The sequence below is a fragment of the Myotis lucifugus genome, unplaced genomic scaffold (assembly GCF_000147115.1).
Source record: "Myotis lucifugus unplaced genomic scaffold, Myoluc2.0 scaffold_414, whole genome shotgun sequence".
Taxonomy (NCBI): domain Eukaryota; kingdom Metazoa; phylum Chordata; class Mammalia; order Chiroptera; family Vespertilionidae; genus Myotis; species Myotis lucifugus.
In genome coordinates, this window is record NW_005871462.1 from 833,048 (window position 1) to 855,568 (window position 22,521).

At 42.7% G+C, this 22,521-nt stretch overlaps 1 pseudogene; it reads left to right on the forward strand.

The window, feature by feature from the left end:
- Window positions 1-18,787, forward strand: part of LOC102440128 — a 47,226-nt pseudogene extending 28,439 nt beyond the window's left edge.
- Window positions 18,788-22,521: the final 3,734 nt, after the last annotated feature.

Below are 22,521 nucleotides of genomic sequence, written 5' to 3' on the forward strand. Positions count from 1 at the left end.
CTTTGCAGTGAAATAATTGAAACAAGCAAAATGGTGTTTTATACAATATATGGATCTTTCTGATTATAGGCTACTGGCAATGTAAAAATGCTCTGTATTTTGAAAGGCATTGAGTAGATTATTTCCAATCTCTTGTGCATTTGTGGGGGATGGTGATGGGAAAGTATGACAGCATGAAGAAAGCTATTTTCTATGAAATGAGGAAGGATGGCTCATCTGCATTAGTTTTTATAAACAACAAAACAAAGCATATTAAAGTTATTCGTATTTTCTATATTTAAAAACACTATCATTACTTTAAATTATTTACAGTGATTGGTTATAGTCATAAATTTAAGGAAGATAATTGTCAAAACATAGTTCAGTATTTGATTATTGCTGAATTGTTGGGCTCTTTACAAATCAATGGATACTTCTCAAATAAATGAATACTTCTAAAGTGTGTTAAGGATAGTTTGTTCTCTAAAGATTCTCAAAATTTTTATTATCTCCTTCCCAGTACCACTGCAGATAAATTCTAAATTGTTATCTGCAGTAGGATTTACCACCCAGATGTAAATGATTTTAAAAACTTGTCAAGTACTCGAGCTGCTAATCTGTCCCAGGTTCTGTGCTCAGCAGCTGGAGGCAGGAGAGAAGTCCGAGTCCTCCCTTCCCTAGAGAAGCTTAGGTTTCTATGAGAGGGGCACCCTGTAGGCAGTTGATGCCATGTGACAAGTGGGCACTCAGATGTGGGCATGTGCAGGAGGGAAGTTGGGTGGTGTGGCTGCTGGTGAGGGTATCCTGGAGGCAGATGGGGGGGAGTTGAGCTTGCTGGACAAGGAAGAAGAGGCCTTGTAAGCAGAGAGCAGCCTGAGTGAGGCAGGATGGGGGTGAGTGTCAGATGACCAAGAGAACAGAATTAACAACATGTAGAAATGAATGGAAACTATTCTCTGGGGTTCTCACTTGAGAAATGTAATGATAGTCTTCCTTAAACATGAAGTGAGAGCTGAATTCTGAAAGCAGTTTTATCTGGTTTTTGGGAAAGTGAGGCTCAGAGAGACCTGTGGCCCCCAGCTTGTTAGCAAATGGGCAGCCCTGGTGCACACACACCTCTAACCAAACATGCTTGTTTGTCTCTCTGTCTCCTGAATTAATATTCATTATTGGCTTTCATTTACCGTAATAAAATGGTCTTGATTTATTATTATTTAATGCATTGCATTTATTTATAGTAAATGAACAGTAGAAATAGAAAAATCTCAGCTGCTTTTCATCTCTTAAGGAAAAAAGAACAACAGCCCTGAAGTCTAATTCTAAACGTTTTACACTATTATAAAGGAGATTTATAACGGGTTTGCCAGGTTTGATTATAGGTACTTATGAAAGGCAGCATTTTATAACTCATTCCTCCAATCTCCACTGTGGAAGTTAGACTATCTACTGGGTTTACCATAGAGCTGCACATGATATCACACTCAAGCAGTTCATGGACTGTAAGAAAAACCTTAATGCTTAATTGTTTGACATTTTAACCGAGAGAAAAAACACGCTTTTATAGGTTTAACGTACGTACTGTGACATTTTCTTCTCTTTCCCTCTTCGGTAGGAATTTCCAGGGCGCCTTACTAAGCGCTCTGGGTCTTGCCCCACGGTGTTTCTCTATGATGACACTGTGAGCCAGCCGAATTTCAGCACCATCATCCAAGCGTGAGTACGACTAGGATGCCACGGGCTGAGTGACAGACCACTTCTGTTGAAAGCATCCTATTTATACATAATTACAGTCACTTCATTGTCCTTCTCAGTGACCAGGTTAAGAAACTGGTGTCAATATCTATTGATTTCAAGGGCCTACATATGAATTTTCAATTTCCACTTTATTCTTAGAGTGAATGGAAGAAGGGAAAGCCAGTTAGCAAATAAGAAATCCCCCCAAAAGTATTGATATTTCCTGATGCATTTCTGTTTTTAAGACATTGTTGACCATAATGAAAAGGAGAGCTGCTTTTTATTGAGTGTTTCTGTTAAAGAGTATTTCTTTTGGTAGGAAGAGAAGCTTGAGGCACCGTTTTCCTCTTGATTTGGAAGGTCTATAAGTATATAAATCTGTATGGAAAAAAATAAAAATAAAAAGTATTCCTTTATGAGACATGGGCACAGAACAGTGCACCTCACTTTGGAAGCTACTCTTGGAAAAAGGAACAGCTTGTCCCCTACTGGCACCAGAGTGTATCTGCATTAAAATTTAATTAGATTTTTATCAGATTTTTTCCCATCGTACATTTTTTTACACTATTTCTGTATGGAAATTTACTTTTCATACCCCCCAAAGTGGGATGTATCACATCAATCTTAAAGAACAACTTTTCAGCCCTAACCAGCTTGGCTCAGTGGATAGAGCGTCGGCCTGTGGACTGAAGGGTCCCAGGTTCAATTCCGGTCAAGGGCAAGTACCTTGGTTGCGGGCACATCCCCAGTGGGGGGTGTGCAGGAGGCAGAGGATTTGTGTTTCTCTCTCATCGATGTTTCTAACTCTCTATTCCTCTCCCTTTCTCTCTGTAAAAAAATCAATAAAATATGTTTTTTAAAAAAGAACAACTTTTCAAGGTAATTCCTATATGGGTAAAATTTGTTCAACTGAAGTTTTAATTTAATAGATATATAAAATTTAATTATATATGTATAGATATACATATACAAATATATCTTCAAGACACTATATCGTTCCATATATATAAAAATCACCACAGAAAAAAATGAAAGAGGTAATTTTTGGAAACATAGCCATAGGCAGGTTTATACTTAAGCAACCATGAACAGTGTATGATGATGAAAAGTGTTTATTAGTTACCCCATAGTCTACCATGAGAGATGAACTTTAAAGACACCCTAAGATGAAACCTCCAAGCTTATTTAAGAGAGAAAATACATATACTGTCCAGCTTCCTGGCTCCCATGGTGTTGTCCAAGGTACATTCTCAGTGTCTGGAATATGAGGCTGATTCTCCAGAACACGGTTTGGGAAATGCTCCCTGACAGTATTAATATATTCACCTTTAATTGTATTTTTCAGCCTGAAAAACATAATTAGCTTTAAATTGTCATTTTTATAATGTACCAACTTTTTGCTAATTAAATTAATAGTAACTTCTACTTTAGTTAAAACAGCAAGTTCACAATTATAATAATACTAGAGGCCCGGTGCACAAAATTTGTGCACTTGGGGGGTCCCTCAGTCCAGCCTGCGCCCTCTTGCAGTCCGGGAGCCCTCAGGGGATGTTCAACTGACGGCTTAGGCTGGCTCCCGAGCAGGCCTAAGCCATCAGTCAGACATTCTTAGTGCTGCTGTGGAGGCGGGAGAGGCTCCCGCCACCACCGCTGCACTCGCCAGCCGTCAGCCAAGCTCAGGGCTTCTGGCTGAGTGGCACTCCCCCTGTGGGAGTGTACTGACCACCAGGGGGCAGCTCCTGCATTGAGCATCTGCCCCCTGGTGGTCAGTGCACGTCATAGCGACTGGTCATTCTGCCGTTCTGTCGATTTGCATGCCTTTTATTATAATAATATAACTCTCTTCTCACATTTATAACAGTAGTTGAGATCAAATTGTGTTTCAGCAAAAACTAAGCCCCATCTCTCTCTAAACTCCTGAGCTTTGGGACCTATTGAGGAATCACTGAATGTTTTTATTCAGCCAAGACACTAAATCCTGGAGTAAAGAATAACACCACTCAACTTTGGATGCATTCTGTAGCTTCTTGAATCCAAAAGATTCTGATGTTACAGAATAATTCAAAAGTAGTTTTAAAGGTTAGCCTTGCTCAGACAAGTAGGTTTCATGCTTCTTTCTCCAAATTAATCTAATTTTGGAAGTACAGTACATTTTGATTTCCTCTCCTTAAGTTTTCAGAATGATCATCAGTACCTGCACTTTTGGTGAAATAAGGGTTTGTTGAGGAAATTCATAGAGCTAATTGAATGTTAGGAATGATTTTGAAAAATGTTCATCATGGTACATTGTTCTCAATGGGGTGTAGTCTTTACTAGAATCACTTATGCAATTTATTTCAAAACAGTGTCTCTAAATACATGCATTTCACCCCCTGCCCCAACACAGTCTCAATGTCACAACCTTTGACGAGCTGAGGAAAACTGCGAGGCATGATTACATGGACAAAAGCACCCAGGGAGGTTCTGACCTTACCCTAAGTCATGTGTTCCCAGCTCTGGGGCACATTGCAGCACCTGGGAGCTTTATAAACAACCCCGTGTCTTCCCAATGCCAGTGAAGGCTGCACGTCGCTAGGTGGAGACGGGCAGTTTCTCCAGCTCTTCAGAGGATCCCAGGGAACAGCCAAGCTCGGGAGCCACTGCCTGGTTAGAGCGGAGGGGAGAGAGGGCTCCTCGCTGTGGGCAGGACCTTGAGCAAGTCAGCTTCAGCCTTGGTTTTCTCACCTGTAAAATAGGTTGTTGAATTAAATGTCGAATAAGGTTCAGTGGTCCTTTTCAGCTTCTGTGCTTCGAATTCTGTGACTTAAAATCAGTTTGAAGATGAAGCTGTTTGAAGCCCAATAGAAGTATCTCTCTTGGATGCTCACGGTGTTACGGGCCTTTTGACAGAGACTCATATTCCACAGACCTAGTTATGAAATTCAGATTTACCTTCTCTCAGTTAATTTGAGCTCCTTTTAGACACAGAGGGCAAAGGGGAGAAGCTTATTACTTAATTACGAGGACCCCTTTGTTAACAATGACACCACTTCTGTGAATAACTTAAAAATCCAGTCACTTACACAGGATCTGAGGACTTACATCCGACCATGAAAATTTCATGTAATCTAATGAGGAAATAAACGTTATTAATATTACACTGTGAAGCATTATGCTGCGTTATTAGCATCGCTTGTATCAGGATAGCTAGACCTACTGATGTGGGCTATTATACTTGCTACTCAATTTCCTAATAATTATGTAAAAGTGATCTTAAACTTTTTTTTGGTACAGTGCATTTTATTTACTTTTAGGAAAATGGGTGTGTAGGTGGATAGTGAACTAAGTCAACTGAAATGCAGGGCCTAACAACTTTTTTAAAAGCACAAAGACTGCTGCATGGCTTAATTTTAACCACGTGCACAAATACATATAACATGTACAGGATGATAGGTCCTATGGGTACAAGGGCAAATGATGGGGGAGTGTGTGCTAACATGTACAGGGTGGGCCAAAGTGGGTGTACAGTGTCGAGTATGTGAAAGTTGATTCTCGTATTATTATTTATTAGTTACTATGTCATTTTCCATACAAACAACTGTACACCTGCTTTGGCCCACCCTGTATTATAATCATCAATCGACACATGTGTCCTAACAGCATGTTACCTAGCATTTTGGTTCGCCTATTTGTGCTGAAAGCAAAATAGCTAAAACAAGGAGCATAGTGCCCATATGATACTGATGGGAATGAGGATTTCAAGGCCACTGGGCAGCTGGGATGGTCTTCCCACTCCCCCCAACCCATTAAAAATTGTCCTCAAACCTAACACAATAAAATCAATTGTTACAATTGTTTTTTTCTTCCACAGCGTGTCTATGGCCATATATAACAACATCAAGTACAGGTGAGCTTTGTTATTCTAGCTAATAAATGTACTAGTATAACATAGCAAGTTGAGTGTTACTTAGTAACTGCAGACATTTTTGGAGCAAGCTACAGAGTGCTTTTTATTCTATTACTAGAGACCTGGGGCATGAAAATTCATGCACTGGAGGGGGCTTCCTCAGCCCGGCCTGCCCCCTCTTAAAGTCTGGGAGCCCTCAGGGACAGGAGGAGACCTGGCGATCAGGGGAAAGCAACCCCCCCTCACACCTCTGCTGCTGCCACTGCCGGCAGCGCAAGCCTCAGCCAGCCCTGGTTACCTGAGCATCGGGCGGCCCTGGGTGGCTAAGGTCTGAGGGGACTAGGGGACTCCAGAGGCGGGTACACTGCTGCCGCCCCAGCGGGACTGAGGGGACTGGACACCAACATCTTGTGGCTGTGGGCGCCGCCATCTTTGAGGGTGGGGCAGTCAATTAGCATATTCCCTCCTAATTGGCTGTGGGCACCACCATCTTTGCAACAGTGTGAGGGTCAATTAGCATATTCCCTCTTTATTAGATAGGATTGAAGTGAATTATCTGTTTCTGTCTTAAGGACCCATAACAATTGAGTTATTGAGGATCCCAAAGAGTATTTTTTTATGTAGGTTACATTGCTGTTTATTCTATTAGAAATTAAAATTGAGATTTAAGCCCTAACCGGTTTGGCTCAGTGGATAGAGCGTCGGCCTGCAGACTCAAGGGTCCCGGGTTCGATTCCAGTCAAGGGCATGTACCTTGGTTGTGGGCACATCCCCAGTAGGGGGTGTGCAGGAGGCAGCTGATCCATGTTTCTCTTTCATCGATGTTTCTAATTCTCATCCCTTTCCCTTCCTCTGTAAAAAATCAATAAAATATATTTTTAAAAAATTGAGATTTAAGAAATAAGTCTATTGTATGTTTAAGAGTTTTTATAGCATTACTGAAATGCTAAGCTAGATAATCCTTTGTTGTGGCGGATTGTCTTGCCCACGATAGGATATAATGCACAAGACAATGTAAAAAAAGAATTATTTTCCACACCAAAATTTGAGTGGACAGTGTGTCATTAACTTACATTTTTTCATATCTCTTTAATGTCTGGCTTAATAGAAGACACCTGATTCCCATGTATATTCTGTCTTCAATCATTTGCAATTACCTCAATCATTTTAATCCTTTGCTTTGAAGTAGTAGTATGAAGACCCAGCCTCATGTAGCTATCTGGCTAGAAAAAGCTGTATTTACAAAGCCTCAGATAGTTGTGGATATTTATTGATATTGGACCAAAAGTCCAAAAGTGCTGGTTTTTTCAATTATTTACAATGGAAATTTAAATAATATCCATGAACTTATCGTCAGTACTCTGTTAATACTAATTGATCTATCTTGTACACTGAATGGATCTTTCACTTGTGCATTATGTTATGATAATGTTATGTGTTGGTCATTTGGAGAGTATTGGTTTACTTTCTTTGGACAGTGTCCAATACGCCCTTTTGTTAGTATCACCATCAATCTTCCCAGAAAATTTTTTAAGTACTGAAAAGCTGCCAAACTCACAAAGCCAAGCACACAGTTTTGCCCTGTTGGAATAGCTCAGTTGGTTATAGCATTGTTCCATTATGTCAAAATTATGGGTTCAGTCCCTGGTCAGGGCACATACAAGAAACAACCAATGAATGTATAAAAATAAGTGAAACAATAAATTGATATCTCTCTCTCCCTCTCTCTCTCTCCCCTCCTCACCCTCTTTCTTTATTTCAAACAAAAAGAAAGAGAGAAAGAATGTAAAGGACAGTCAGTACATGTTTTACCAAATTCTGATTTTTTTAGGTGATATGGCTTTAATTGTGTCATTGAAAATAAATACACAATTTATTTTCCTTGAAGTGACAGGCTCACTGTTTATTTTGGACAGAATGGCAGTTGTAATTTCAAACAAAGATGTAATTCTAAGGAAAAAGTGGCTTCTTCTGCTCACAGCTAAGGCACAAGCGCTTTTCCTTAACACAACCACATTTCAGTTTGCAGAAGAGCTTAATGCGCACTCTCCCCCTGTTGAGAATGTGAAAACAGGGTCAACGTTTCATAATACTCTTCCTTTTTATCAAGGATGTCCTGAAGTGCGGCAGAATTCGTTTTTCAACTGCAAGTGGCAGTGAAGAATACACTGACTGCTAGCACAGTGTGGTACCACTGCCTTCATCCATGCTCACAAACCAGTTTTGCTCATCTTTGATTTTATACAACATTTCAAAAGTCAGTGTAGACTCAGGCAATGCCTCAATATTCCTGTAGCATTAGTGTTGACCGCATGGGCCTCCTGAGAAATGGTGGAGGGGGAACCTAACCCCGGTGGCCTGCAGAGCTCACTTGTTCCAATGAGCAGAGTGTTTTAGTGCAGAGAATATTTCAGTCAAAAGACTGGTCACTTTTAAAATAGAAAGGCACCATTTTAATTCAAACTTTTAACAGATACAAGAACAAATTCACAATAAGAATGTAATACAGGAAAATAACAAGTGGAAAAACAGGAAATAAACATGAATGTCATATCCACATGAATTAAAATTCTAAACACATTGTAGCCCAGCACTACTGCTTTATAAAGTGTTCTTGTGTGTTCCAGTGTGAGCTGGAGGGATGGAAATACATTTGGTTTACCAGCATTGCCTGTCAGGGAGGGTCAGTGGTTTTGAAGGCAACGCTAGCTGGTCATTGCAGAAAACATTGCACAGGGTTTGATGTACTGAGTAAAAAGAAGTCAGGAAACCCTCTTACAGAGTCAGTTTGTCAAACTGCTTTGTTGAAAGTTAAGCTTCCCCCCGAACCCCCTCTCACTCCTAGATGATGTGTTACTGAGATACTAACATTTCCTGAGTACGGTTTTTAAATGCATCTTCTTGTTTCATAGAGTTGGAAATAAAACCACCGCTATTTTCGATGAGAAAAAGCACCCCTTCAGAGTAAGTGTCAGTTTTATTGAGGTTCTATTTGTCTCTCATACTGTGGTGTTTATTTCATACTGATCTGCTTTGAAATGAATTATTAGAAGAAAATGACTCCCTCCAGCTTGAAGTCAAAAGCATCTTCTTTTTAGTCTTCTTCCCACTGCATGTTGTCTCTAATGATTTTGCAAAGGGAGTCCTGTGTGAGGGCCACGTCAGTAAGAACTGAGCCACAGCTTTGTATAGTCAGGGAGCTAAAGTGAGTAGATGTGCCCCAAATCAGTAAGTGCATCGTTCTTAAAGAAAAATTTCAGGAGCACCATACAATATAAACGTCTGTAAATAGACCTTTAGGTATGTTAAGACTCTTTGAAAAAACTGAGACAGCTACTTAAATTTTAAACCAATTAAAATGATAGGAATTTCCTACTTCCCTGCTCTGAAGCTCTGCAGCGACAGGTAGCTGGTGCCTCCTGTGGAGCACGGCACAGCCAGAGTCTCGGGGTCACAGGAACATGAACATGTGTTTTCAGAGCTGGTTGCAGAGAAGAGTGACTTGGGGGTCAACATGCCTGTGAGCCTACACATGATTTACATTTCGGTAGACTTCTGTGGGGGGGGGGGCCGGGGGGAGGGAGAAACATACATAACTGTATGCAGGTTGTGCCTGTATCAGTAACTGTAACTGGTGAGTATAGAATCAGTGTTGTTTAAGATCCATTGCTTATACTTCAAAGACTAAAAGAGCCCTAGCCGGTTTGGCTCAGTGGATAGAGCGCTGGCCTGCGGACTGAAGGGTTCCGGGTTCAATTCCGGTCAAGGGCACATGCCTGGGTTGTGGGTCCCATCCCCAGTAAGGGGTGTGCAGGAGGCAGCTGATCAAAGATTCTCTCTCATTGTTGATGTTTCTATCTCGCTCTCCTTCTCCCTTCCTCTCTGAAATAAAAAAATAAAAAAGAGTCATTATTTTTTAAAAAGACTAAAAGATATGTCACCCAATCGAAATCATTTTAGGGACAGGTGGGCAAAGTAGAAGGCTGCTAGCATGGGAGTTCTTATGTATATTTTCCTTCACTGGGTACTTACACTGAGTGGCCAGATTATTATGACTACCTGATGTTTGTAGGCAAATTAGCTATAATTTCCCGCTGAAGTTGCTAGAGGGCCAGCTCATTATAAACATCTGAATAGCACAACATACCTAAGTATCGTAGCTGATCAGGTTCATCCTATCATGTTGATGGCATATCCCAATGGAGATGGCTTCTTCCAACAAGACAATGCGCCATGCCACGTGCTCGTATTGTGCAGGAGTGGTTTCAAGAACATGAGGGAGACTTTACCTTGCTTAGGTGGCCCCCACAATCACCAGATCTCAATCCAGTTGAGCATTTGTGGGACGAAGTTAAAAGAGACATCAGGTAGCTGGTTCTACAACCATCAAATCTCACAGAACTGGACAGTGCTATTCATCAGGCATGGTGTCAGATTCCTCGCATCACCTTTCAACATCTCGTGGAGTCAATGCCAAAAAGAATTGCCGCAGGTTTGAAGGCAAAAGGTGGCCCAACGAAGTACTGATGGGGTGGTCATAATAATCTGGCCACTCAGTGTATATTGCCTTTTTTCTCTTTTCAGCATGAAGTAATTACAAAGAACCACTTTCGGCATGACCCTGAACTGAAGAGTGTCTACAAATTTGTCTGTACTCTTTTCAGAGCTGAACACCTCACCGCTAAATGTGCGATTGTGACCTTGGTAAGACAGCTCTTCCAGAGGCTGCTTCTCTGTCCTGTGCACAGGCAATGGTCTGCTTTGCACTTCAAAGCAGGTTCCCGACATGATCCTCAGAACTTTATTAAGAGAAGCTATGAAGGGGAGTAAGCCACACACAGTGGGGCTAAATAGACGTTGGGATTGAAAGTGTTACCATTGCTGTATCCATCACAAACGATTGCTATTAAAGACATGAGGGGAGATTTCGGTTTCTTCCCCCAACTCCCCACCCCACCCCACCCACAGGAGACATAGGCACATGCAATGCACACACACACACACACACACACACACACGAGGTGTGCTGTCGGGGAGGATGGAGGCAGTAACAAACCATCCGGCCTTGGGACAAACTGACTCAGCGTAGGACTAAGCTGAGCCCCTGGCTGTGTTCCCCAAGCAGCTCTCATGTGTGTCCTGATGGGAACTAGAGCCCGAGGTTCTCTGTTCCTTCCATCAAGGGTGTTACTCCATTCCTGCTGTCCTCCGGGGCCTGCCTGCAAAGCCGCCCAAGGGAATAGAGCCAGTAGCACCGGAAAAGGCTTTGCTAGTTGCCTGCTAAGCTACAGCTGCGGAGGGACTTTTGCGTCATCCATACAGAATCCCTCTGTTCATATTTTGTCACTGGAAATAGGTTCTATTCTAGTGAGCGGTGGTGGGGATGTGTTACTCCTCCCACAGCACGCCTGAAGGGGAACGCCAGCTGCAGGGTCGGGGGAAGAGAACGCTTAGGTCGGTGCCTCCCCTTGAGCATCCAGGGAAAGCTTTGAAGAGGCAGCTGTGCTTCTGAATAGAGACCCTCAGTGGGCACTGGGTGAGACGCAGGCCTTCTCATGGAGCCGCCGTCCTCTGGAGAACTGAGCACCTGCAGGGGAAAGGCAGGGGTGGTGCTTCCGTGGGGAGAGCTAAGTAACACAGGAGGGAGAGCAGCATCGGGGTTGGACGAGGGGCAGTTTTTTGTGGACACATTAAGCTTTGCTCCTGGGAGCCAGCGGAGAAGCAGGGTCTCTTAATTGTTGAAATACATGGAATTAGAGCAAGAATCTGAGCGAGAGGTAGGGACGTTAGAGTAGCTGTTCACATGCAGAAAAAGCATGGGAATGAAAGGTGGCAGGAGATAGAATAACGGCAAAGAGCAAAGATCCCGTGGATACTGAGGGCTGAGCAAGCTCTTGGCAGCATTTAGCAGCTGCCCCACACTCTCTTGAACCTCCCTTGTCTGGGCTTCTCTTTGGTGGTTCTCTCCTGGTTTTCCCATCACTCTAGCCACTTCCGGGGACCTGTTCCTTTCAGTACTCATAGTCCTTCCAGGTCTGCGCCGAGGTTAGGAGAGCAGGTAGAACAAAATTCATGAAGACAAGAGCTTATATTCTAGTGGGGAAGACATAGGTAGTTTTTTAATGAGTGTTTTTAAAGAGATGAACACTTCAGGTGGTGTGAGCACCAAGAAGATAAAGCAGGATGAAGTGATGCGGTGACCACAGGGGTTTACTCTTTTCGGCAGAAAGGTCAGAAGAGCCTCTTTAAAGAGGAAACATTGGAACCGTGACTGGCTGAGCTGAGGAAGATGAGCTCTGGCATTGTGGGCAGGGGCTGAGGCACGCTGCTGAGACGGGCACAGGGTTGGAGTGTTCAGGGAACAGTGCGGTGTGGCCGTGTGGTCAGAGTGTGGGATGAGGAAAGAAGATGAGGTCACACACGGGCAGTACCCTATCTCATAGGCCTGGAGGCTTGCAGGCCATGGGGAAAAGTTACATTAGATTTGACTGATGGGAAACCTTCGTCAGACATTGAGTTGGGGGTGAAGTGCTCTTAAGGAAAGAGGCTACTCTGGCTCCCTGGGGAGAAGAGACTGTTGTTGGAAGTCCGAGTGGAGGCAGTAAAGTCAGGAGTCAGTGAGAGTCATACAGGTGAGAGGTGCCCAATGCACTGGAAAGTGGTCAGGTTCCCACGGAGAAGGGGAGGCAAGACTTGCTGGCAGATGGGAGCAGGCTGGCTCAAGTGGAGGTTTGTGGTCCCAGCAACTAGGCAAGTGGCCGTGCCCTCTATGCTGGGGAGTGTGCAGTGCAGATGAAGAGCTCTGTTTGTATTGTGAAGGCTCTGAGGCCCTTAGCAATAGCCGTTTCAGTGGAGGGACAGCGCCAGGGGCAGACTAAAGTGGGTGAAGGAGAGAATGGGAGGTGAGAAGCAGCATCAGGGCGTTTACCCTGAGCCAGATGAGAGGACGCATTCTAGGGATTTGGTGTGGCAGGAGGGGACCTAGGTAAACACATTCCTATTGGGGGAATCTGGGCAGACGGATGATGCTTCAAGAAGAGGCGAGTGTGGAACCGTGTTCTGCAGAAGTGGGCTGGGCCGACTTCACTGATAGAAGGTCAGCTTCGGCGAGAAGAGAATCCCAATTCCACTGACACGGGGGGGCAGGTGGGATGAACGAAGGAGTAATGGCCCATACTGAGTCTGCCAGTAAAGGGGACGGAAGTTGGGAGGTGGTCAGTGTTGAACAAGGGCCTCTAATGATGCCCATCAACTAGAGTTGAACCTTGCAGGTAGCTCCTTCTTAGGACAGCTGAGAATGCTGAGTTTTGAGGAATGGGTGCAGCATTTCCCTCAGAACACATCATGTTCCATAAGCATTTGTTTTTGAAAACACAGTTGAGTTTGGCAAATCTCTGCTGTCAAAAATCTTCAGGCAGTAAACACGCTTTTTAAACTGAACTTTTTGTTTCATACACTCTTCTGAAAGGCCTGCTCTGAGTAACAAGAAATCACAGCTTAGCTCTACAACCTACTGGGCTGTTACCTCGCCCAGTTCTTTGTAGAGGAGACATAGAGTGCGTGTCAAAGGCATCATGAGCCTCCCCAGCTGCCTGGCAGGGTAGGAGGAGCCCCAGGGACACAGAGCCTGGCAGCTCTGTCACCCCCTTGAGACCAGCAGCATTGAGTGCCCCTCAGATTATGTGAGACAGAGACGCAGTGCCCACTATGATCGTGGAGATGTGAGCATGAGGGGCATGAGGAGGACTGTCCTTGGTTTGCACGTGTTCCTCACAGAGGCACTAAGACAGGAACACGGGCAGGTGCACAGACCAGTCTGAAGCTCACCTGTTTGCACTGCCTGTCCTGCTGCCCCCACATCAGCTACTGGGAGGCGACCTCGGGCACCAGTTTTTATCTCCAGCTTGTGCCACAAAAGGGCTAGTGACTGTGAAGAGATAGACATAATTCCGGCACCACCAGGGATTTGCATATTCCAGTGTATGTGAGATCACATATAAATACAAGCCAAGCAGGAAGCATTGCACCTGGTGGGCACTCAAGTATTTGTTGAACAACAAATCGGTACTGGGCCTCTCTATGCTCCCTTTACAAGAGGAAAGGTAATAATAGCCCGATGCATTGCTTCAGGACGGCCTTTCCTAACATGTGACCAAAAATTGGGCTGAAAGTTCACATGGACAAAGTAGGCCACAGAAGTATCTGGTTTACAACTATGGCATGGCCTCTGGCTTTGGCTGGCCAAGCAGTGTCTGTAGAACCTAAGTATAAAAGGTCTTTAACACTGGCCTATGTGGCTCAGGAGTTAGAGCATCAGCCCGCTCACTAACAGGTCACAGGTTCCATTCCTGGTCAAGGGCACTTACCTGGCTGGCAGGCTCCATTCCCTGTCCCAGATAGGCAAGGGCGGTGGCAACCAATCAATGTGTGTCTCTCATATGGATGTTTTTCTCCCCGTGCCTCTCTCTCTCTCTCTCTCTCTCTCTGCCACCACCCCCCTCCCTCCCTTCCCTCCCTCCCTTCCACTCTCTCTAAAAATCAATGGAAAAAATAAAATAAATAAAATAAAAATCAATGGGAAAATATCCTCAGGGGAAGAGTAACAAAACAAAACAAAAAAAAGGGAATTTCAAAAAGGGATGAAATCTGTCCTTTCCAACAGTTGTTATCATGGCCCTTACGCGATCTCCTTTTGTGCAGATTTACCTGGAAAGGGTTAGGCAGCATGTAACTATTGATGTGTGTCCCATTAATTGGAAAAGAATGCTTTTGGGAGCTGCTACTGTTGCCTATGAGTTGTGGGACAAACAGGCTCTGTGGGATGTGCCCTACTGCCAGCTCATCAACAACATCATTACAGTCGAGGACATGTGAGTTTGTAAGCTTTTGGTAAACTTCCTAACCATTTTCCCATACCTCATTCCCCCCTAAAGTTTACATGTTAAGAAATATTTTTAAAGGTTACATTGTGCAGAGAACTGAAATAGGCATAAAATTACATACTTCTTTCTATCCACCTTTCATATACCAATTCATATTCCTCGTCATTAATTAGTTGGTCTTGATGTGTTTTTGTAAAGTGTGCATGGTAATTTGAAGTGCGTTTCTCTGGGTGTTTTTTTTTTTTACAAACATTTTACAAGCTAACTACCAGAACAACAGTACAGTAACTGTCTTCGTAGCTTTCTTTCTTTCTTTTTTTTTAATTGATTTCAGAGAGGAAGGGAGAGACATAGATAGAAACATCAATGATGAGAGAGAATCATTGATTGGCTTCCAAGTGGTCCCTTGTTAGCCGGTTTGGCTCAGTAGATAGAACATCAGCCTGCAGACTGAAGGGTCCCAGGTTCAATTCCTGTCAAGGGCACATGCTCGGGTTGTGGGTTCAATCCCCAGTGGGGGGCGCAAAGGAGGCAGCTGGTCAATGATTCTCTCTCATCATTGATGTTTCTCTCTCTCCCTCTTCCTTCCTCTCAGAAATCAATAAAAATATGTTTTTAAATGAATAAAGAAATACAAATAAACAGAAGGTGTATGTTCTATATGCATGCCTTTCTTCCATGATTAAAGATCTATTAATAGACCTCTGTTAATCCTATGAAGGGGCTGTGTTTGTACACAATTAAAAGATAGTACTGGAGGAAACATAGAAGGGATAGTAAATTTTATTTATTTCTGTTGGAAATAAGTCCTGATTAGCTGATTATCAAAACATGATCTGATTTATGTGTCTATAGGCTTATAGCCATAAGAATAGGAAAATAATTTGGAAATAGGTTCTGTTGGGTTTAAAGTTCAACAAATAAAAAAACCTCCTATCGGCTCCGATTCTGACCGCTCTCCATACAGGAGAACATCCACTTTCATCGACCTGTCCAGTGGGTAACATATTAAAGCTTTAAACTAAGAAAACAGGTTTGTTAGAATTTAAGCCTCTCTCATGATTGTTCTGGTGTTTGTCATTTTTATAGAATTAACTCTATCACAGGAGTGCTGTGCAAGTAGAACATTTACTCTAATTTTATATTTATTTATTCAGCAAATGACAAGAGTCTGTCACATAGCAAAGCACTACTCCCAAATTTCCTTTCGCACTTTATTGAACTCACCCCTGTGGGCAGGCTCCCCTCTGCTCGGGCAGGGGCAGGGGTGCTGAGCAGGGCAGGACGCAGCCCCACGTGGGAGAACACGGGTGGAGTCTGACTCGGTGCCCATCAGAGGTCCAGTCCTAAAGGGGGCTTAGTCCAGCCAGGTCATCTATGTTTCCTGTTTCTGCTTTTCATAGTTTAAAAAGTGCAGCCTGTCCTGTCAGGAGGATTAAGGTGAACAGAAACTTCCCTTTTGTCCTCTGCTGTTAGTCCCATGCACTGGGTGGGGGAGGGATTTCCTTTCCCATCAAATGTGGCCTATTTATTTATTTATGTATTTATTTATTTATTTACTAGAGGCCTGGGGCACAAAACTTGTGCACTCGGGAGGGGCGGGGGTCCCTCAGCCCGGCCTGCGCCCTCTCACAGTCTGGGAGCTCCGAGATCACTCTGAAGAGGGAGGCCCCACCCACCCACTGCAGCCTGCAGATCATTGGCCTGGGCCTCCCTCTTTGGGGTGACCATGGAGCCCCTGGATTGATTGACCTGCCGATGGGTGGCCTGGGCCTCCCTCTGTGGAGCGATAGTGGGTCTCCCTTCCCCCACCAATCACATGGGTTGATTTGCTTATTATGCTTTTATTATAGAACTAGAAGCCCGGTGCACAAAAATTTGTGCACTGGTGGGGGGGGCCCTCAGCCCAAACTGTGCCCTCTCACAGTCTGGGACCCCTCGGGAGATAAACACCTGCTGGCTTAGGCCCGCTCCCCTGGTGGCAGATCGCACGCCCAATCCCGCGGTGTCTGCCCCGTCTCCCCCGGTCACAGATGGCAGGCCCGGATCCCACGCTGGGGAGGGTGGCCGCTCAGATGTGCTGCTGCCCGCCCCGCCCTGCCCACCCCACCCTACACACAGCAGGTCAGGATCTTGCACTGGGGCGGCTGGCGGCTCGGGATCGCGCTGCCGCCAGCCCCAGGTGGGGCGGTGCAGCGGGATCTGCCTGCAGTATGCAAATTAGCCACCATCTTTGTTGGCAGTTAATTTGCATATTGCTCTGATTAGCCAATGGGAGGCATGGTGAAGGTATGGTCAATTACCATGTTTGTCTATTATTAGATAGAATATTTATTTATTTATTTTCGATGAATCCTTGTTGCCTCAAGAGTGTTGCCCCCTCAGATAGTAGTGGTGGCTTCCCATGGATCCCTTCGCTGCAGTGGTGATGTGCCCGCTTCATTTGTGGGTACTTCTCTACTTCCACAAGCCCCTGCCTGTGATGAGCCTGGTGAAAATGCCTGCAAGTTTTTTAGGGCCAAGAAGCAGCATACATCACTCCTTTCATCTGAACACTACAGCGGGCTCTGGTCAGTGAGCCAGGAGCACGAATCCACAGCCGCACTCAAGGGACTCTGAGCCCCCAAGTCAGCAGCAGGAGAGCAAAAGGGGGCGGTCACCCCTTCACACTCCTCCCAACTCCAAGTGCTGGGATGCAGGAGGGACCTCAAAGAGCTGCACCTGGTTTGATGGTTAGAGTCTTAGTACAGCTGGGTAACCTTTACTTGTTTCAAAACATAATTTAGAGTCATCCTCGTAGCTCAGAGTGACGTTTTTGAAGGTAGCCCAGATGACTAAAATGTTCTATGTTGGTTTTGTCTCCTCCTCCTCCCCTAGGAATGAGATAGAAATGCATTTTTTAAGTTACATTGACTATGATACTACTGTTCCTGCCAGTCTCTATGCCAAATATTACTTTGACCTTCGATACTTAGCCCATGAAAACAACCCGCTTGCTCTAGTTAAAAATCTTTGCAAAGAAAGAGCACAGAGCACAGAGGTAAGGCTGTGGAGTCACTAAGTGGAGTTTTCTGTCTGTTCCCTGAACCAACATCTGTTGACAAATTCTATGAAGCGATGATTAGGACAATGGAAAGCTTTTTAAAATTAACACATTAAAGAAGAGCTTCTGAACCCTTTTGCTTCATATTGCTGGTGCTATATGGTTTATACAGAATCCCTCGTTATTAAAAAATTCTACATCTCTTCTCTGACCCTAATTCAGAATATTGTAAATCACATTTAATCTGTTAATGGTTTTCCATGTAGCCTCCTACCCTTTCTTTTAACCACATATTTCTTATAATTGTATAACTAATCATGTTGACAAACATAATCCACTTCCCACTCGTAAATTAGTTTGCAAATTCATTTCACAGTTCAGTCCCATGAGTTTATTAGGCAGAATATTAGCGACTAACCTGAGGGACCTATATGTAGAATGTATAGTGTGTCTTTCAAATACTGGCTGTAGAGAGTACATGGTGTTTTAATGGAAATGGTAAAGAACATGGGATAAAGCAATATTTGTGGCTTATGAATTCTGGTGAGAATACAACAAAATTATTCACAACTGAAATGGACACTTTTAACACAGACACTGTCTGTGGTACCGTGGTGGCACTTTAGAATAAGATGTGTTTCTACCATAATTAACGTGCAAGTGAAATAGGTCCTTATGATACTTCAGTCATTAGACCTTCCCTACCTTCCAGTGAAGTTCAGCACATGCCCATTCATTACAGTTTGCTTGGAGTAGATAGTAACTAGTGAAGAGTGGATAGAATTTGAATAGCTCACTGATTTTGCCCAAGTGTCTGTTTAGTATATGCTTATGGAACAAATGTTCAGGCAACAGATACTGTTCCTTGCCATCATTGAGAACCCAACATTTAAATAATTCTAAATTCCCGTGCTCTGGCAATCGAATTATAGCCTTAAGGGACTTCCTTTAGTGAATTTGCAGAAACAGGCATCCACAGAACCTGGCAGTGTAGACCTCAGCTACCCAAAGGGGCAGGAACTATACACTATGTAAAGGAGTCTGAACGTGTGGCTCTCAATGATGCTTTTTTTAAAGGTTGGAACCCTTTTATTTTTTAATTGTGCTTTCTTTGTATTTGGTTTCCTTTCCTAGGCTATTTCCAGAGGCAGTCAAAAAAAAGACCTGGGCAGAGCTGCTATAGAAAGATCTCTTAGCGCTGACAATGTTATTGGCATTCAACACACCAAAGCCATCCTCTCTAAAGAAAATGAGGGCTTGTAACATCATGAGACCCTCCTCTACAAAAACTACAGAAATGCCACCTCTCCTTCTCAAAAGCAGTGGTAACAAGCAGTTAAAGAGATAAAGGAGGTCCCTGGCCGGCTTCCCTCAGGGGTTAGAGCATCAGCCCATTCACCTCAGGGTCCTGGGTTCGATTCCCAGCCAAGAGTGTGTAACTGGGCTGCAGGTTTGATCCCTGACCCCAGTCCGGGCCCATGTAAGAGGCACCAGTTAATGTCTCTCTCATGTAGATATTTCTCTCTCTCTGTCCCTCCTCCCTCCCTGCCTTCTCCTGTCCCTCCCTCTCTTTATCCCTCCCTTCCCCCTCTCTCTATAAATCATTGGAAAAAAATATCCCAGGGTGAGGATTAGTAGGGAAAAAATACATAAATAAACAGGAGGTTTACCTCAAATCTTAGGGCAATTTTAAACTTTGCTATTGTGTGCTTGGGTATCCAAGGCACCCCTGCAGAAGTATAAATGCTACAGATTTATAAAACACCATTTAAAATTTAATTAGAAAACTTTATGGGAAAGATCCAAGATGGCTGTGTAGGAAAACGTGGGTAATCGCCGACTCGTACAATTATATCAAGATTGTATATAATTTAAATATAGATTTAATATCTATCCACAATTAAATCTAAAAATCAAAATAAAAGAAAAAGGGAGTCCAATGAACAAAATAAACCAATGAATAAAATAGAACCAGAAGAATGGAAACATGGAAGAGACTGAAGAATCTCAGAGGCAAGGGGAACGTGGAGGTGGGAAGAGATGAACCAAAGATCTTACATTCCTTTATCCATTACCTATGTCAGTGGTTCTCAACCTTCTGGCCCTTTAAATACAGTTCCTCATGTTGTGACCCAACCATAAAATTATTTTCGTTGCTACTTCATAACTGTAATGTTGCTACTGTTATGAATCATAATGTAAATATCTGATATGCAGGATGGTCTTAGGTGACCTCTGTGAAAGGGTCGTTCGACTGCCAAAGGGGTCGAGACCCACAGGATGAGAACCGCTGACCTATGGACGCTGACAATAGGGTGGTGAAGGCCTGGGGCAGGGTGGGAACCAGGTGGATGGGGGCCATAGATGGGGAGGGGGACATCTGTAATACTCTCAACAAAAAAGATTTTTAAAAATAAAATAAAATTTAATTACACTTCTCTTAAACTTATTTAGTTTTATAAGTTGTAAATAATAAGCTTTTAATTTTCCATTTCAGTCCCCTCTTGAAGATAGCAAAGACTGGCTTAAACAAAGAAGTTTAATATTTAAATATTAAACATTATATTTGTTTCAGCCATCATTGGATGAAACAAAATAGCTTAATATTTAAATATTAAACATATTGAACCTTTATGATTCATCCCTCCATGGCTGAAACAAAACAAAACAAAACACGTTTTAAATATTAAATGTTTTGTTTCAGCCACAATTGACCAAAAAGTATTAAGATTTTAATAGTAAACTATTTTGTTTTGGCCAATATTTGCCTCAAGATGGGCCTGAAATAAACAATTAAAATTAAAAGCTTAATATTTAAAATTTATCAAATTAACTAAGTTTAAAAGAAATTTAAACTTTCAAATGATGTTTTGTAAATCAGTAGCATTTATACTTCTCCAAGAGCCAAAGCTTAAATTGTACTAAGACTTTGTACCTTGCATTTTTATAAAAATGTCCTCCTCTTTTAAAAATAGTTCTCTGAGGTGGAGATCCAAAGTGGTGGCCCACCTCTTCCCAGGACCAAACTGGAATTACAATTAAAATATACAGCAGCAATTTAAAACCATTTTCATCTCATGGAACACATAAACTACTTACAAAAATTCTGCGGCATACGAAAAAATGTATTTCCTGCCTATCTGACAAAAATAATAGGTATAATCTTTATCCATTCACCCCAAATGGCTATTGATTTGTTGGCTGTTGCCATTTTTTATTTGACAATCTAAGGGGAAAAACTAAATAGTCAGGTATTGCATGTTTTAAAATTGTTTGCAGCACACCGGTTAAAAATATTTGACCTAGAACAAAACTTAAGAACTTCTTAAACACACACACACAAAAATATCCAGTGCCAATAATGTGAGATTCACAATGGTTGTCATCCAATAAAAAAAAATACCACACAGGGAGCAGGAGCAGGGTAGAGGAGATCAATGGAAGAAAAAAAGGGACACCTGTGATATTTTCAGCAATAAAGATAAATTTTGAAAACTAAACATCATGCTTATTTTGAAAAAAAGACATAAAAAGAAGAAAAAAGAAATAGAAAGAAAGAAAGAAAAGAAAAGAAAAGAAAAGAAAAGAAAAGAAAAGAAGAAAAGAAAAGAAAAGAAAAGAAAAGAAAAGAAAAGAAAAGAAAAGAAAAGAGGAAGGAAGGAAGGAAGGAAGGAAGGAAGGAAGGAAGGAAGGAAGGAAGGAAGGAGGGAGGGAGGGAGGGAGGGAGGGAGGAAAAAGAAGAAAACCTACCAGACAAAGAAGCATGGAAAATAGTATCTATATTGAAAAGAAAAATCAACCAATTGAACATGACATGACCCAGAAATAAGATGACAGCAGACAGGGACATTAAAGAATAAAAAATAAGGAAGTATGGGCATGTTAAGGTGGGACAGGGAAGGAATAAAAAGACATGAATCAAACTCCCAGAGATGAAAGAGCTTGAGATGAAAACACAGAATGGGATTAACAGTCGACTAAATACCATCGAAAGAAAAGATTAGTGAACATAAATACATAACAGAAAACTACACAAAATAAGAGAGAAGACAAAGAAAAATAACAGAGCATCAGTGAACTATGGGCCAACTTAGAGCACCCGATCTATACTTATGCAAATTTGTCAGGACACCATCACGTAACAACCAATCAGCAGGAGGGACAGGGCAGTGAGCTTTGAGTGGCGGAGAGCTACAGGATGGCGGGGCAGCGAGCTATTTGCAGCTGAAAGCTACACGCGGCAGTGGGCGAGGCGGCCAGCTGAGGAAAGTGGCAGCAAGCTACTCGTGCATGGATTCGTGTGAAGGGGCACTAGTGTATATATAATTGGAATCCCCAAAGCAGGGTGGAGGAGGAGGAAATGGTGATACAAATGTTTTTCAAAATATTAACCAAAAAGAAGACAGTGGAACCCCACCTATAAAGGGCTGAAGGAAAAATATTGTCAACATAGAAATCTTTCAATGATACAGATTTTTCTGTTATATAAAACCTGAGAATATTCCTCCCCTGCAAAGCTGCACCACAAAATTGTGAAAAGAAGTCCCTCCCACAGAAGAATGATGGGAACCAAAGAAATCTGATACTACTCGAGAGAATGAAGGTCTCCAGAAACAATAACTAGATGGGTAAATATAAAGTCATTTTCTCATTTGAAAATGGCACTAAAATAAGAAAAATAAATGGGTTCGCTTTATCCGCTTCCTCGCCAACACTTGCATGATAAAAAGTTCTGGAAATGGATAGTGGTGACGGTTGCACAGCATTATAAATATGTTTAGTGCCACTGAATTATACACTTAACAAGGACTAAATGGTAGCTCTTTTTTACTTTAATTTTATTGTTGACACTTTCACAGCTGTCCCCGTTCTCCCCCTCTTTGCCCACCTCCACCCAGCCCTAGCCTCCATTCCTTCTGGCCATCTCCACACTGTTGTCTGTGTCAATGGGTTATGCATATATGTTCTTAGGTTAATACCTTCATCTTCTTTCATCC